Below are 18,743 nucleotides of genomic sequence, written 5' to 3' on the forward strand. Positions count from 1 at the left end.
TTCTCTAACAATGATAGAATTTACAAAGATGATATTCATAAGACTGTTGATCTGACACAGATCTCTGTCAATGTCTATGAAATGCTCAGAAAAAGAAGTCACTGAAAGAATTGTTAATAGCAGAATCATGTATCAATCTATTTCATCAGTCTGATCAATATTAAAAAGGCTTTAGAAAAATTATCTTATATTATAATAACAGATTCTCATATGAAACTCTCTCAATAATATCATGAATATCTAGATGTCTTCTGATAAGATAATATTATAAATATATCTCTCTTACAAGGTCTCAGAGTGAATCACAGTATCAAGTTAGAGAAAAAGAATGATAAGAATTCTGAACTGTTATGAGACTCTCTTTATAACATGTTCTGAGATGAACTTCTTCTTCTTCAAAAGACACTCAATAATCTGTTAAATAAAGAATTCATACATATTAGTAACTCTTCTGCTGCAGCCTGTATTCTCTTTACAAAGAAATCAGATGAAGAACTCTGATTCTGTGTGAACTACTGAGGTCTGAACAGATTGATAAAGAAAGATTGATATCTCTTATCTCTCATCAATGAAACCCTAGTACAGATCAGACAAGCTCAATGATTTATAAAACTAGATATTGTTATCATATTTCATAAGATTTATATTACTAAAGAAGATGAATGACTTACAGCATTTCAAACATGTTATGATCTCTTTGAATGAATAGTCACACTCTTTGAACTGACTAATGTATTCAGTACATTTCAGAAGTATATCAACTGAGCACTCTGAGATTTTCTTGATAAGTTTGTATCTGCTTATCTAGATGATATTCTCATCTTCATCAATGAATTCAGAAAAGAATATCAAGAGTATGTACAAAAGATATTACAACAGCTACAAGAAGCAGAACTACTGATAGATATTGATAAGTGTGATTTTGAAGTCAAGAGCACTAAGTATCTGGGTTTTATTATAGAAGCTGACAAGGGAATTTGAATGAATTCTGAGAAAGTCTCTGCCATTGTTGAATGAGAAGCTCTGTGTACTGTGAAAGATATATGAAGCTTCATCAGATTTACTAACTTCTATCAGTGATTTATATGAAACTTCTCAGATATCATGAGATCACTTACAGATCTCACTAAGAAAGACTCAGTATTTCAATGATCAGTGAATGCTGAAGCTGCATTTATACAGATGAATAAGATATTCATTAATACTTCTCTACTGATAATATTTGATTCTGATTGTAAGACAGTTATTGAAGCTGATTTCTCTGACTATGTGATAGAAGAAGTGATATTATAATATGATAATGAAGAGATTCTACAATCATGTATCTTCATATCTAAGAAACTAAGTCCTGCTGAATATAATTATAAGATCTATGATAAGAAAGTCTTTGCAATTATATACTGTTTAGAAGAATGAGACTCTGAACTCTGAAGTGTCTCTGAATTTGAGATAGTCATAGATCATAAGAATCTCAAATACTTCACAACTACTTATAAACTCACTGAACAATAGATATAATAATCTGAGTTTTTAAGCTACTTTTATTTTACAATACACTACCATTCTGATAGCCAGAACTCAATGACAGATGCTCTCTCATGATGAGAGTAAGATATGTCATCTAATGTAACAGATACTCACTGAATGAACTGAGAGCACTGGCTCTTGAACTCAAAGATACTAGTTGATCAAGATGAAACAGTTTATAACACTATATATACTTTCTCAGTTAGAACTGTCATTAATATCTTCACTTTCTCTACACTGAATGAACTATGATATACAGCAGCTCAGATAAATGAACTTCTTCAGACTCTCACTGAAGCAGTATATCAAGAAGCACTCTGATTTTCCCCAGAACTATGTATAAGAACTGATATCTCAGAATGTTCAATTGATGATAATAACACTCTACAATTCTGTGAACAACACTGAGTCTCTCACTCTGAACTCTTACACACTCAGATAATGTAAGAGATGCATAATTCATATATAACTAGTTATTCAGGCTGTGAATAACTGTATAGAATGATCTTCTGAGAGTTCTACTGATCTAAGATATTAAACAGTATCAGATGCTTTGTCTGAAACTGCAATCACTGTTCTTCTATTATCTCATGAAAGAACTGTAGAAAAGGTCTATTAAAATCACTCAATATCTCTGATAGAATCTGATAAGATATAGCAATTGACTTCACTATCAATCTATCTAAGAGTAAGAGTTGTAGAAACATTCTGATCATTATAAATCAACTGAGCAAAGATATAATATTAAAACCTTGTAATAAGATAAATACTGAACAAGTCACTGAAGCTTTTCTACAGAGCCTGTTCTATCAGATGCATGAATTACTAAGATCTATAGTATTGAATTAAGACTGTCAATTTATGAGCACTCTCTGAATAAGAATCTGTCAAGTTCTCAAGATTATATACTGTCTATCAACTGTCTATCACTCTGAGATCAATAATGCATCAGAACAGATAATTCAGACTGTGAAGAATTATCTCTGAAAGTTCTGTAATTACTTATAAGATGATTGACATGATCTTCTTCTACACACAGAGATCACTATCAATGATCAAAATGCTGTTTTAACAGATGTAAGTCTGTTCTTTCTTACACATAGATATCATATGAAAGTGTTAAATCTTCTAGAGATCACACAGTTCATACCAGACCTCTGCAGTCTGATTCAGATCATTGATAATATAGTAAGAAAACTCTGAGATATCTGTGATTGAGCAGAGGTCTTCATGACAACTGTAAAACAAGATCAAGAGAATCAAATCAATGTTCACTGAGACCTTACTGAACAATATAAGATAGAAGATCTGATATGATTGAATCTTAAGAATATATGAACCACATGTTCATCTTGTACACTAGATTATCATCATATCAAGTATAAAGTGATAGAAGTTCTAGGTAGTCACAACTATCATCTTGACACATTATCAGAGATTTATAATGTATTTCATACAAGCTTGCTCTGCTGTGTCATCACTGATCTGTTCCCTTCTCAACTGACTTCTGACTGACAGTTATCAGGCATCATAGAAGAAGATAATGAGCTTGAGTGAGAGATTGAGAATATTCTCAATAAGAGATCTTGTGACTGTGGCCAGTAATATCTTGTGAAATGAGTCAGCTATAATCAACTGACCTGAACTTCAAGTTCTGTATTATCTGAAACAGTGGCCCTTGACTGATGGAAACTGCTTCTGAAAGAAGGAGCTAATGTGGCAGGCTGTGCCTGATCAATTATATAGACTATTTCATTACACTTCACAGATTTCAATCACTTCATTCTCAAACATGTACACTTCAATTCTCAGCCATTCTCAATCACCGATCCTCAGCTGCTACAAACGCGCGTATATTCTCCCGCCCCGAAGCTCCACCGCGTACACCACCACATACGCGTATAAATATCCACCTCAATCACTTATTCTCGCACTTTCTCTTTCTTTCCTTCTCTAACGTTTTTATCTTTGTTATATAAGACCTATAATATTATACCGATCTATTCGGCGTAGGCCTCTTACACATGAATTATAAAAGTCTTATCTATCTATAATCAATAACAAAACCTTTCAAATGCTTAGCATGTTGAATCTCAGAGTTTCAAGTGTATAATCTTCATATCAAATACTGAAAGAGATCAGACACTGTAATATCTAATGTAATCAGTTACAGATCTGACTTCATGAGTGAGAGTTCTGTGAATCAGATATAAGAAAAGTTTGTATTAAATATGCTAAGAGAATACAAGGAATCAGAATGAGTGAATGCAATGATCTCTTACTTGAAGAATGATAAGATATCAGATGATAAGTGTCTCATGAAAGTAGTAGAAGAGATGCTTTCAAACTTCAAGCTGAGAAAATTGAAAAATGATGTTATGCTTTACTGTAATCTAAAATATGCAGAAGCTCTCTATCTAGAACATTTATTTAGATATGACTTAATAGCTCACATGCACAAGGGATTCTAACTAATAATAATGCAAACCTTGTAGAAGAAGTGATGAGACATTTCATAAGTCAGTTATAGATAAGACATTGTAGAACAACATCATATCATTCATGAATGAACAGAAAGATGAAATACTTGAATAAAATCTTAGATAATATACTGATAAAATATCTAGTAAGTAAGTTCATGAGACTATGAGATGAATATCTCAGACAGATGCTATTAATCACATGAATTCAACAGTATGCAGTCTTCAAGTGTTCATCATTCTATCTGTTGTATGAATTGCATCCGCGCATCTCAGAGAATGCTTCAGAAAAGATGAAAGAGAGAATAGCAGTTACAGACACAGTAGTAGCAGTTATAAACACAACAGTTGCAGACACAGAATCAAGATTGAAAGAGATCAGTTATACACATATAAAAGCTAATGAGTTACTCCTGAACTCAGCAATTCAATCAAAAAGAATATGAGACTCACTAGTTAAGAAATTGAGTCTCAAGATGAAAATGTAAGTACTTATATATAATGAGAGTTCTGAGAAGTTTCAGTCTAGATGATTTGAGCTATATAAAATACTTAAATCACATTCTCTGAGAATGTATGCATTGAAAGAATCAGAGGAACAGATCTTATATAACTTAATAAATGATTTACAACTTATGAAAGTAAAGATGCAAGACTTGAGTGAATTATAATTATTCACAGCACTATCATTAGTGTTGAAAAAGAAGAGACTTATAATTGAAAAGTCTTATAAAGTAAGAGAAATCATAGATACTTACAAATCTGATGATCTCACTTATTCTGATCTTTTCATAATTATAAGAAAAGAATGAGAAGTAATAAAGAAATCAGATGAATATCACACTTCAATAAGTAATGAGACTGTAGCTGATTGTACAATAATGCACTGCAGACAGTGAGTGTAATGTGACAAAGAATGATCTCAAAGTGACAGACTTGTACATGAATCAGATTACAGAAGAAAAAGAAATTCAGAGTTGAATTTAACTGTTTACATCAGTTCAATTGTGAAGATCACAGAGAATAAACTATCTGAAACATCTGTAGATGTGTGAGATCAAGTTATCTCAATCTCTGAGAATACTCAGAGATCAGATGAGATTAGTTTTAATAAGCTGTTTACTGTAGTGATCTAAGTGAGTGAAGAGAAACAGTATAATATATAAGATAGAATTATAAAAGATAAAAGCTGCTGAATCTAGTCACTGAATACTATATTATATAGAGATTATATAAGAGTAGTGACTAGCAAATAAAGAAAAAGTGTAAGAAAAGAAAAGAGATAATGAATTGATTATTAACTGTAAGAGTCAGCTGTAAAAGATAAATGTTATTATACATACTTCATTCATTTTCATACATTATATGTTTAATCTATTTTCAACATTACATCATCTGAAAAACATCAAAAACAAAGAAAATCTCAAAACTTGAGATTTGTAAGAGATGTGAGAGCTGTAAGCTGCTCTTATAATAACACTGCACATGTCTCTGATTTCTCTATCACTCTGTGTATAACATTAATGTCATTTATCACAAGATTGGCTGAAATACTAATATAGAAATGTGTACATGTATACATAGAAAAATTGAAGAAGAGTGTGAGATCTGCAGAATCAGAAGCCAGAACAGAGAGAACAGAGATGAAAGAAATGAAAGAAGAAGAAGATACAGAATCAGACAAATGACAGCAGAAGTCACTCAGAGCTGAATACTTATAATTTGATATATGTATAACCTTCTCTGCAGAGAAGGAAGAGAAAGTGATGAGAGAAGCTTGAGAGTAAAAGAAGATAGTCTCAGCAGTGTTATCATCTTTGATTAAAATGATCTCTGACACTGAAGTAACTAAGAACTATTATTAGTGTATAAAACTGTAAAGACAGAGATAACAATTACTGAATGAATACTCACTGATCTTAGAATTGTACATGCAATTACAACATGCATGAGGCTTCTTAGAAAGAGAGAGAGAGATATAGAGAAATGCAGAATGCAGAATGCAATGTGTAAATAACTTATTCTTACAATGATATTTCAGATAAGATATACAAGTCTTATGTCTGTGAGTGTAAAAGAGTATGACATCTATATTTTCATTTCTGAAAACATGAATATCTTTTGTCTGTATTATGAAGTTGAATGACAGACACTAGAGAATAGATTGATACAGATCTATCATTCTGAAGAAATTCATCAGAGAGAATATTCTTATAATATTGAACTTTACAGTTATAAAAAGTTTCTTGATATCTGTGAATATCATGATTTTATATATAATAAAACTCATAATGATTTCTTCTAAGAATAGAAAAATCAGTATTAGAAAGAAAAGATGAAAAAGAAAAAGACTTATAATCTTAATACTGTTGAGAGAGAAAGTGATTCTCTAATATGAATGAAAAATTATCTTATCATGAATATTTAAAATGAATGTAATAATTAGTGTCTGTGACTGAGCTTCAGATAGTTGTATTGTACACAGTCTTCATGTAATAAATTATTCTAGAGATTGATAAGAAGAGTGAGAGTGTATATACTGAGAAATGTAATTCATTAAGTCTACACAATATCTTCTTAAAATAAGAAGAGCTGATAATAAAAGCAGAGATAGTAGAACCAGAAGGAGAAGAGGTAGCAGAAGCAGAAGAATCAGACACAGAGACAGAGATAGCGGGAGCAGAAGAATCAGACACAGGGGCAGATGTAGAAGATTGAGAGAGAGTGACAGAGAAAGAAACAGAGAGAGTAGAGAAGAACATGAAAGATCTGATTATATATAATATAAACAATTTCTTCACTATCATGTTCTTCAAGTTCTTGATCAATGATTCAATATTGAGTTCACTATCATCAGTAGATATGAATCTATCAACATATAAAGATTCTATAGAAATAAAAATAAATATATCAGCATCTGTGTTCATATAAAAGTATGTCAGAAAACACAATCAGAAACCTGCTAAGAAGAAAAACAGTTGAGAGTGTATAAGAAGATAAAGAAGATGTGTCATTCATGATAATATATTCTAGTGATTATTAGAAGATAAGTAAGTTCTGACTATATTTCACAATGTGTTACACTTACTGCCAATAAACTGCTCAGTATAAGCACTATGATGATACTTATTATGAGAATAGAGAGTCATTGTCAGAAATGTGTATAATATAATAGATGAATAGATATAAAAGAGTTGAATAGAAGAAGAAATAGAAATCTTGAATGAGATGATAATGTTTGATAATGATGATGATAAAGAAGATGATTGAAGAATGAAAAAAGTTAGTGAATGAGTAATATAATATAGTGAAAGTTTCTTTGTAAGAGTGTATATGAGATACTAGCTGAATCAGAGATAAGTCATACAATTATTAACACTAGTGACACACTAATCTGCATGAAGCTAGAACAGATGTCATGATTATATGAGTGTGACTGAATCTGATGAGAGAGGATGTGATTCAGAAGAATGTATGACTGTCAGATAATAATACAGCTGCTTCTGAACTTGCTTATGAATGTAAAGGGGCTATAGCAGCCACTAATTAATTTAGCGTATGATATATAAGAAGCCGGTGTACGGCTGTAATCGTACGCTGGCTTAAGCAATCTTTGAATCACAAATATATCTCACTGTGCAGGGATCAAAGGCTCAGTCAGATCTTGAAATATACTGATTTTATAGTTGTTAATATTCTGTTAACTTGTTGTTCACTCATTATGTATTGAATACTGTTACCAAGGTATCTTTTTGTATTTTTCTGCCAGGGATGAGCTAGATTGACAGGGCAGTATGAGAGTGAGACTTAGTGTTGATGTTTTGAAATATCAAAGATGGACAGGGTTTTCGCAGAGATTGCTTCGCAGATATCTTCACAATTACAGATTGAGAATCTTTCAAAATCAAGAAGATTGATGCATATGACTAGATCTCTTCATCTTACAATTTATATGACAATTTGTCCTAGGGTTGTGATGTGATAGAGATAAATGAGGAATAATCTCACACAGAAGTTTTGAACAACATCTGGTTCACATTTGACTGAATAACTTCACCATCACACGGGGTATGCAGTCAGAGATGAGGTCAAAATACTTGTATGATTAAGAACCTTTCAATGAATCTATCAGTGTGTTCTTATTTAAAAAATTAAGTAAGTTCACGTTGAAGCAGCTCTTAGTTATTTTATCTAGAGTAGTATAAATATCTCAGATCTGTCTATGAAATCTTATCTTCTTTTCTCTTTTTCTATAATAGGTCTCATTCTTATAAACTGTGAGTATCTCTATTTATTTATAAAGTGTTTTCACTCAGATAATAGAGAGAGTGTTATTATTATGATTATTCTTCAATTATAGATGTATGCAGTCAGAGACTATGACATCTACCTGAGAACCTTTAGTTCTCAGGGTTTTTCCTATATCTATAGAGTCAACTATTATACACTTATCAATTTCAGATATGCAAAATCAGAAAATTCCACCCCAGAATATAAAAACTGTTTACAAATTGCAGTATTTCAACACCTTCTGATACTTTGAAATCATTTGAAAATATTATGACAAAGGAAAAGAGAACATAGTCTTAAAGATAGACACATTAAATAGATAGATAGAAAAGAACAGAAAGAAACAAGTACAGTAAAGAGAGACTATAACAAAATAAAATTATTAAAAGATAGTGTATAACTGTTTTAAGAGACTATATCTAATCAATTTCCATCTCTTCATATTCAGATACTTCTGAATTGAGTCATTTTCTTGTAGCTGCTTGAGTTTCTGATAGAAAGTCCATTAAGTATTTAAGTCCTGTCTCAGTTGAGAATAAGAACCTCATATTTAATTGATTTAAATCATATGTCTTCTTTAATCTGACTCTGAGACTATTGTATAATGCACAATGTATTACAATATACTCAGAATTCTCATTTATATTGCAGAATGAGCACTCTGTTGAATCAAATCTATCATCAAATCTTTGTATATAAAATTTGAAATAACTATGTTCTAGTTTTAGCTGAATTATGAATGAGAATATTTTCTTTTTGCATTTAACTGAACAAGATTTTCACTTTGATTTTATCTCAAATCTTGAATAATGTATGCTCTCCTTTTGTTTCTGCCAGCTTTCATTTCACTTGTTTAAACAAGATTCTTTTATCTTTCTCTTTATAAAAGATCAGAACACTGTTTTTTGAATAGATCTGTGTAATTCTGAATTCTTTTTTACAGCTGAATCAGCCAATTCATTGTCATGAATACTCATATAAGCAGGAACTCAATGCAGATGAATTATCAGTTTAGATGTTCTTCTCTTTTGAATTTTCAAAACAGAGTTTAAAATCAGTTCAAGATTCATTTGATTATTATGAATCTGACTATTTCTAAGTCTTTTTAAAGCAGCTTGACTATCAGAGAATATTCATATCTCTTTCAAACTATTTCCTCTTTTATGAGATTTTATTTCAATGAGTTTGAAAGCTTTCACTATTGTAAATAGTTCAGCATCAAAGACTTCAGATTCACAGCCTAAATTTCAGAAATCTGAGATAAAATTGATATTATCTTCAGTATAAGCAATGCCTGCATCTAATCTATTCAAATTCTCATTTTTTAAGTCATCTGAGTAAATCAGAATAGAGTCTTTTATATTGATTGTAGAGATCTTCTTCAAATGCTGTTCATATTCTCTCTCTTTAGATAGTTCACTTATTTATAAGTCTATGAGAGATTTCAGCTTTTCTCTTCAGAGAGATATCTTCTCATGATCAATTTTCTCAATATTTAATGAAGAAAATTGATTCTTAATAAGTGAACATAGTCTATACAGTTGAGAGAGCATTTTCTTTAAAGTATTATTCTCATTTTAATCAAGAAATCTATTTCAATTCAGTTCATTTCCTGAGTTAACTGATGAAAAGGAAGAAGAGACTCTTTCTCTGATTATATGATTTGAGCTCATCTTCATGACTCTCAGAGCATAGTTTATACAGGCCTTTTCAAAATGAATAGTAGAAGATGAAATTGAAGCTTCAATTTTCATTGCTTTAATAGAAGATGATTTGAATACTCTCAGAATTCTTCTCAAAGCTCTGTTTTATAGACTTTGAAACAGTTCAGTGAAGTTATCTTGATTATTTCATCAAACTTGAACTTCATAATCAGCTACTGAGATAATACAGGCTATGTATAACTGTCTCATAGCCTGAAAAGATAGACCTCTCTCAGTATTTGATAGTCTGATTATACTATTCAGTAGTCTCTCTGTCTTGATGATTCTTTATTGAATATGATATTTAAAATTCAACTTAGAGTTTAACCATACTTCTAGTCATTTGACATTCAAACTCAGTTTAATCTCTTTATTCAGAAGAGTTAAACTTAGTTCTTTCTTATTAAATCTGGAACAAAGGTGAATTAACTCAGTTTTATTCATATCAAATTGAATTAGATTGATATCTGCTCTAACAAAGATTTTCTTTACTACTTTCTCAATCACTTCTAAATTCTCTTTGATTGTCTTTGAACTGTAGAGTAGACTAATATCATCTATATAACTTAAAGATCTCACTATTTTCATCTCTCTATTCTTGAATAAATATGCAGTGTATATTGCAAATAAAACAGATGAGATTGAAGATTCTTATGATACTTGTATTTTTATCTCAGTTTTACCTTGTTTTCTTCCATCAAAGAATAGTTGTATAATTCTTTTAAACATGAAACAATTAACTCATTTTATTAGAGAAAGTGACAGTTTTAACATCTTCAAAGTGTGAATCATCTTAGACTTTAAAACATGATCAAATGCATCTTTTATATCAATAAAAACTGCAGTTGAGACCAGATCTTCATACTTTATTATTTGAACATCATGAATAACTGAGAGAACAGTGTCAATTGCAGAACATTGTTTTCTATCTCTCATTTGTTCATTAAATAGAAGAGAATCATTAATAGAGCTTATAAAAGATAATCTAGTAGCTATTATCTTTTCTAGAACTTTTCTCAAACAGTTCAACAGAGATATTAGTCTATATGACTTTAGAACTGAAGCTTTTCTATTAGGTTTTATAAGGATTACTTCAGTAGCTTCTCTCCAGCATTCAGAATAATAATCATTTCTTAAGAGATTGAAAAAGAGCTCAAAATATTCATTCTTCAAGTAGGAATATATGTTTTGAATAATTAAATGATTAATTGAATCAGGCCCTGCAGCAGTTTTAATTGAACTTGAGAATTATTACTGACTCTAGTATCACATGTAGCTCAGATCATTCCCAGTTATCTTCATCAATATATTCATGAAATGACATATTCTTCTCTTCTAAATGTGATGAGTTTTGAAAGAGAATTCTTATAAAAGCTTGACATTTTTCCTCAAAAGAGTTTGCTGTATACAATTCATTCTGAAATTCATATTCTAAGGTTGAAAGCTTTGCTACACTTCTTGTTTTAGTATAGTTGAAGGCTTTAAAAACTTCTTTTTCTTATGCTTCTTCAAGAAACTTGTTTCAGCAATCTGTTTTGGCTTTTTTAATATCTGAAAAATATTCATTTTGAATAGCTTTGAACTCTTCATCAGATATTAAGTTATTCTTCCACTCTCTCTTAGCAGTGACTAATTTCTTTCTTTTAGAAGTGATATTCTCATTTCATCAAGATTTGAAATACTCAGAAGACTTTTTCTTTGAAATATTTTCTTCAATACTTGTTAGAAGAATAGATATAATCAGCTTTACTCTATTCTCAAGCATTTCATTTGAGATATCTTGACTTTGATTTCAATAGAGCTCACTCTGTCTTTCAGATTTTAGCTGTTTTACTCTTTCTTCAACTGCTTTTCAATCAGCTTTTTCAAAGTTATACTGATTAGAGAGAAGAGGATTTTCACTTCTTTGTTTTTCACTCAGTTCAATATCAAATTGAATGATCTCATGATCTGATTCTGAGGTTTCATTTGAATCAATAAATCAGTTTATAAGTCTTTTTTCAATTAGATTTTATGATATGAAAGTTAGATCTATAATAGATTTCTGTTTCATATCTTTTCTAAAGAATGTTTGTTGATCAGACTTGTTAACTAAATCTATTGAATGTTTAAAAGTTCATTCAACCAGTTTATCTGCTCTTACTGCTCTTGTGCACTTGAAGTTTCATCAGAGATTATATGCATTGAAGTCTTCTACAATTATAGAGTTTTTGAAGACAGTTATATTCAAAAATTCTCTATCAATTGTCCAGATATTGTTGTTTTCTTTCAATGACTTTTCATTATAGATATTTATAAGTTGAATAGTATCAAACTCATTCTCTTTATCTATAATATCACTCACTAGAATATCAGAGTCAGATATAATATCAAATCTTAAATTAAATTGATATCTTGATCTTTTTCTCTCATAGATCACTACTCTTGATTTTATCTCAGATTTTTCAGGAAGAAAGCAGTAATAGCTTGAATGAGAAATGATGTACTTTTGCTCAGTATCAAAGTTTGGTTCTTGAAGAAGTACAAAGTCAACTTTTTATTCAAATGCAATCTGAAGACAAGAATAAATACAATTTGAGTTTCTATTCACATTATTTTGAATAAATGTGATTTTTGAAGAGTTTTTAAACTTTTTTTATTGTTTTTGTTGTATATTCATACTAAGAGAGAGTAGAGATAGAGTAGAATCTAATCTCTATCATCAGATAGTAGATTATAACTATTTTGAAAAGTAGGAATCTCAACTGCTTGCATTATATCTAGTTTATCACCAGAGTCATTTCTCAATTCTCTAATCTCAACAGAAGTTTGAGGATTCAAATTCTGTTTACACTTAGCTGGAGAATTGAAATAGAGAGAGTGTGTTTCTAATAATAATATCTATATATTAGTTCAAGAACTTCTTAAGAATAAAAAAAAAATAAAAAAAAAAAATAAAAAAAAAAAAAAACAAAATTTAATTTTAATATTTTTATAAATAATGTCTGACTGCTGCTGAGCTTCTTACAAGCATTTTTATAACTTCTCTAATCACTTTCTACTGATTGATAAAGTAGAGATATTATTACTTATAACAGTATCTTTACTTCTCTTAGCTTTATTACTATATCTAATCTTCAGATCAGTAGCTAACTCTGTATCACTGTTAAATCAGTCTTTGACTCTTAGTAGTGCAGTTTCACTCTTTACTATAAGTATCTCTGTAAATAGTTTCTTACAGATTATAGATAATAGTTTCTATGAATTATTAAGTACTGTCAGTACTCTCTATGACTCTGTAGATCTATAATCACTCTCTCTCTCTATCTACACAATCTCTGATCAGATATATGAAAATATATCTAGATTTTCTATTAATAGTTCTCATATTACAGTGCATTTCTGTAACTCTGATATTAAAAAAAGATGAGTCTCTAAGTACTTATAAAATTCAGATAATCAAGACAATGTAAATACTATAAATTTATAATAGAAATTAATCTGAGTAGATAAGCTCTGTCTTTATATCTTAATAATTTCTGAGCTGAATACTTCAGTATAACTGAGAGAGTGAATACAGCTTCATAAGAAGTATCTGATAATATGTATAGATAGTCAGCTCTTAAAACTCTGTTACAACTGTATATACTCTGATATTTAACTCTCTTAAAGTCTGTGTATTTTCAGTAGTCTTCATATTAAATGAAATAATTATTTATACTACAGATATAATACTCTCTGCTTCTTTAAAGAGAGAAATTAATAATTATAGAGAGATTGAGAGTTGTAAGTAATTGTCACGCTCCCGGCCGCGCCAAGGCCTCGTTGCGGTTCCACACGGCCCATCACTTCCATGCGGATGATTTCATCCTGTTCAAACCGGTTTCCAACCACTCTATGACATCATTCGGATATATCATATAAAGATCCGATTGATGAATATGAGAACCCTGCTTCTATATAAGGTCAGCAGATTACTCTTTCTCAGTAGTGAGATACTGCTGAGGTATCACTCTGACTATTCTCACTTATGAAATGAGAGAAGAGTATTCACTCATTGTCTATATAGCATAGCTAGATACTGGCTTCTCATCAAAGAAGTCAGTGATTTGTTTTTCTACTACTGAAATATATACAGAAGTTACTGCATTTCTCATACAATCTTCTTAGTATATTAAGTATTATATCTGTGATATTCTTGTAATAACTCTGTAGTCTATAAGCTTACTATTTAAGCAAGCTAGTCAAGCTTATTTATACAGCTTCTTAATAACTATCTCTATATAATATCACTGACTAGTTATTACTTCAGTTTCATTATATTACAATTTAAATTACTCAATCTGATTATAAGTTTGAATCAGTTAAGCTTTAACAGACTGATATGACTTCATGTATCTATACTGAGACTGATTCAATTTCACTCTCTGAGAGAAACTCTATATTATTTTCTAGAGTGTATATATCTCTACTCTGATAGAAATCTGTGATTTCTGAACTTACTGTACATTTTGATATGAGCTCTTTAATTACTCTGCTACTGTCACAGTCTCTACACACCTACATTTATTATGAACAAAGAGAGATTAAGATTGAAGATTCTCTGAGAAATAAGAGAAATATATTATCTGAATTTCACAGCTTTATCTGTATTCTTGAACAGAAATTCTGCCTTAACTTAAGTCAGTATAATACTCATGAGATATAAGTAATATACACTGTCAACCTTCTTGAAGACATCTCTATGACTACTTGAGTTATTAAGAAGAGAGAGCTTGAGTATACTAATACTGTAATAACTTAAAAAGAATTCCAGAACTTTCTACTGAATCAAATCAAAGATCACTGTAATTACAGCTTCACAGCAGTACAGTGATTCAACTTATTATATTAATAAGATAATGAGAATTCTTCTGATTTCAATACAAGATTTGAAGAATATTGAGAGAAATTGACTGATGATTTGAATCAATTAAAAACACAGTTTTATCTCATAAAGCTGACTCATAACATGTGAATAATAATATTACAGTATCAGAGTTTATTAATCAATTACACTGAGATTGTCAACCTGACTTTCTGAATCTATTTGAATAATCAATTCTCTGAGGAAAAGATCAATAAGATCTCTTTTAAGTAATTAATAATAGAATCTAAACAGCACTGTGACAGCTTTAATGTAGAGAAAGTAAAGAAGAATTCTAAGTATTCTAATTCTTCACTCACTGTAAAGAAACACTAAAAAAGATTTAACAAAGATCTCTATTTTAACTGTAGAGCTAGTAATCACTATACTAGTAATTATAAGAAGCTGAAGAAGAGAAGAAACTGAGAAGATATCTTTTTAAAGTTAACTTCTCTTCTGATAAATGTATCTGTGAAAGATAAAGAAGAGAAAGAAATAAAGAATTAATAATTCTCATATCTCTGAGTTTATATTACAATCACAATACATACTCTGAATAAGAAGGTATTAGTGAGATATCTACTCAACTTCAGAGTGAATATTAACTTCATATTCTATTTCTTTTCTTTAATAAAGAATTGAAAGAAGATAGACTTATCAGATTATATGAAATTTATCAATGAAATGAAGTATTACTATTTTAATATAATTTAAGCAAAGTGTGTGATGACAGACTTAGAAGAAATCTTTAAGAAGAGCAGTCTGCTTCTTCACACTGTTAATATCATAAATGAGAATGTTATTCTAGATCTTTTATAATTAAGAGAAAACAATTCTCTTATTAACTGAGTTACTCAGATGTGATGATATTATCTCACTAATGAAGAGACAGTAATAGAGAAATCTGAAGAGTTTCATCAGAAGAATCTTGAGAAAGAGATAGAGTCAATATACTGTGTGGCAGATGACTGAGACTTGAGAATAGATGAAGAAGTTATCATTCTCACTACAAAATTAGCAGCAGTATCTGTTATTGAAGATAAATGAACATAATATCTCTTTATAGATTATAAGAATGTCTTTTTAGAAAGAAAAGTAGTGAAGTGTTCTGATATCAAGATACAATATAAGATTTGTCTTGAAGACAGTGTAATAGTACTGTACAGACTTCTTTACAACTTGTCTGTAAAGAAATTGAATGTTCTGTGTAAATATCTTGAGAAAGTGTAATCAAAGAACTGAATATACTTATTAAAGAGTTCAGCAGAGACATCTATACTCTTTATACTTAAGAAGAACAGTAGACTACATCTATGCATAGACTGTAGAGATCTCAATTAGATGACAGTTAAAAATTGCTATTCATTGCTGTTATTTGATAAGATAATCAATCAATTATCTAAAGTAAAGATGTTTACAAAGATTGATATACAGAATATCTATCATAGAATCAGAGTTAATAAAGATAATATTTAGAAAACAGCTTTTCATATCAAGTACAGTAATTTTGAATATCTTGTTTTATCTTTTAATCTTTATAACACTTCAGTCATCTTTCAGATCTATATAAATGAAATGCTGTGAGACCTTGTCAATATCTTCTGCATAGTATACTTGAATGACATTCTAATCTTCTTAAAAACAGAGAAAGAACATGATACTCATGTTCAAGAAGTGTTGAGTTGCTTGAGACAGTATTAACTCTATACAAACACTGAAAAATACTCATTCTACATATAGGAGATTGATTTCTTAGATTATATTATTGAGATGAATGATATTTCAATGAACAGAAGTCAGATCTCTGTCATTGAGAACTGATCAGCACTGTAGATGTACTGTGAGATGCAGGTGTTTCTAGAATTTGTGAATTTCTACAGACAATTCATCTATACATATTCACAGATTACTGTCTCTCTTACAGATCTGTTAAAGAAAAGTATGAAAGACAGAAAAATAGAATCATTTATTCTCACTTAAGACACTGTACAGATATTTGTAGAATTGAAACAAGCTTTTACAAATATCACAATACTGAATCACTTTAATTCTGACTTACTTAGTCAGTGTGAGATAGACTGGCCGCCGGGATCATGAATTTCACGTTTAGTCCCATTTGGTCTGGTCCCATACATTTCTTGGCGTGAATCCCGCTGGGACTGGCTATCAAAAAAACATGTAAAGTGACTATATATCAGATCTTAAAATGAAACCATGACTTGAAAAAAATGAGAAAGTGATTTCATTTGGTCTCATTTAGTCCCATTCTTGGCATAAAGTTACTATTTTTAGACATTTTAAGGTTGTTTTTAGACTATTTTTAATTTTTTAAAAAGTAATGCTTTTTAGTAATACTCAAATGAGATTTAAAGTCATTTAAAGCAATAAAAATAATTTAAATTGTGAAGTGGAAATCATGGTCCCATTTGAAAAATGTGACAAGAGTAGACAGTAAGTCTCACTGAGACAGTATGAGACTACTATCTAATGTTAAAACTGTGTAATGGGATCAGTCGAATTGGTAATGAGACTATCAAAAAATCTGGTCCTGGTCCCAGACACGGTCACACGGTCAGTCTAGTGTGAGACTGATGTATCTGAGAATAAAGTCTGTGAAATCTTTTCAAGTTAATATTGAAGATCTTTTCATGTTGAAGAATCAGAAGATAATCATCTCTGAGAATACAGATAATGAAATGTCTGTGAGAGAAGACTTTTTTACAAAGTCTATAAGATGCTGTGAATAAAGATCAGTGATCTTCTTCTTCAAGAAGTTATCACTTATACAGAGAAGATATGATACTCATGATTAAGAGATGTTAGTAATTGTCAAATTCTTTAAGATCTGGTGATATTATCTTCAGAGTAGTAAGTACTCAGTGCAAGTTCTCACTAATTATACAAATCTGCATTACTTCTTGACAACAAAGAGCTTAATAGAATGTCAAGCCAGGTGAATAAAGCAGCTTTCAGAGTATGATTTCTATATCTGATACTGTTCAGAGCGGTTTAATCCTGTCAGTATACTGTCTAAACAGCCTGATTATAATATTGTTGATATAAAGAAGAATTCTATAAAAGAATCTCTGTCATCACTGCAGAAGAAGCTGGCTGCAGCGGGTTGAGATTCTCTGAAGCTCAGAAATGATGCTGATAAGACAGCTGCACAACTCAGTATAGAAGATGAAAGAAAAGTCAGATCTCTGCAGAGAACTGACACTGAAAATCATGAGCTTCTCATGTTATATCTTACCATGATTGAATTGATAAAGAATAAAATAGTCTACAATCTTTCAACTTAACTACTTTTAAAATTTATTAATGAGTTATAGAAGAGAAATATCTCTACTCCAGCTTGAATTCAGAAGTTAAAGAAGAAAGAATTCAGTTTAAACTTGAAAGAGACAGACTCTGAGCAGAGCAGTGCTGCTAAGAAATCACGTCACTGATAACTAACTGTGCTATGCTTACTCACTCTCTGTAGTGAGTGCACCACAGCATACGGAAAACCACACTGTAAAGAAAATATTTTCAATATCTTCATTCTTCATCTTCAAATAATCATCATTAATTATAACCATGTCTAAATCTTCTAATTACACTGAGGAGCAGTTGTAAAGAGCTGTTTCATATATAAAAGCAATTCAAAATTAAAAATCATGTCTCTGTTGCAAGAATTCAAAGTTCTATATATCACCTTGTATGAGAGAATCAACAGGAAGAAATCAAGAACTATGAGAATTTCACTGAATTGAGTATTGAATGACAGTCAGAAAGAGATAATTAAGATATGAATTCATCAGTTGAACATTAATTTTTGTTCATTCATCATTGAGCATATTGAAGCTGCTGTGAACT

The sequence above is a fragment of the Blastomyces gilchristii genome, assembly GCF_000003855.2.
Source record: "Blastomyces gilchristii SLH14081 genomic scaffold supercont1.12, whole genome shotgun sequence".
Taxonomy (NCBI): domain Eukaryota; kingdom Fungi; phylum Ascomycota; class Eurotiomycetes; order Onygenales; family Ajellomycetaceae; genus Blastomyces; species Blastomyces gilchristii.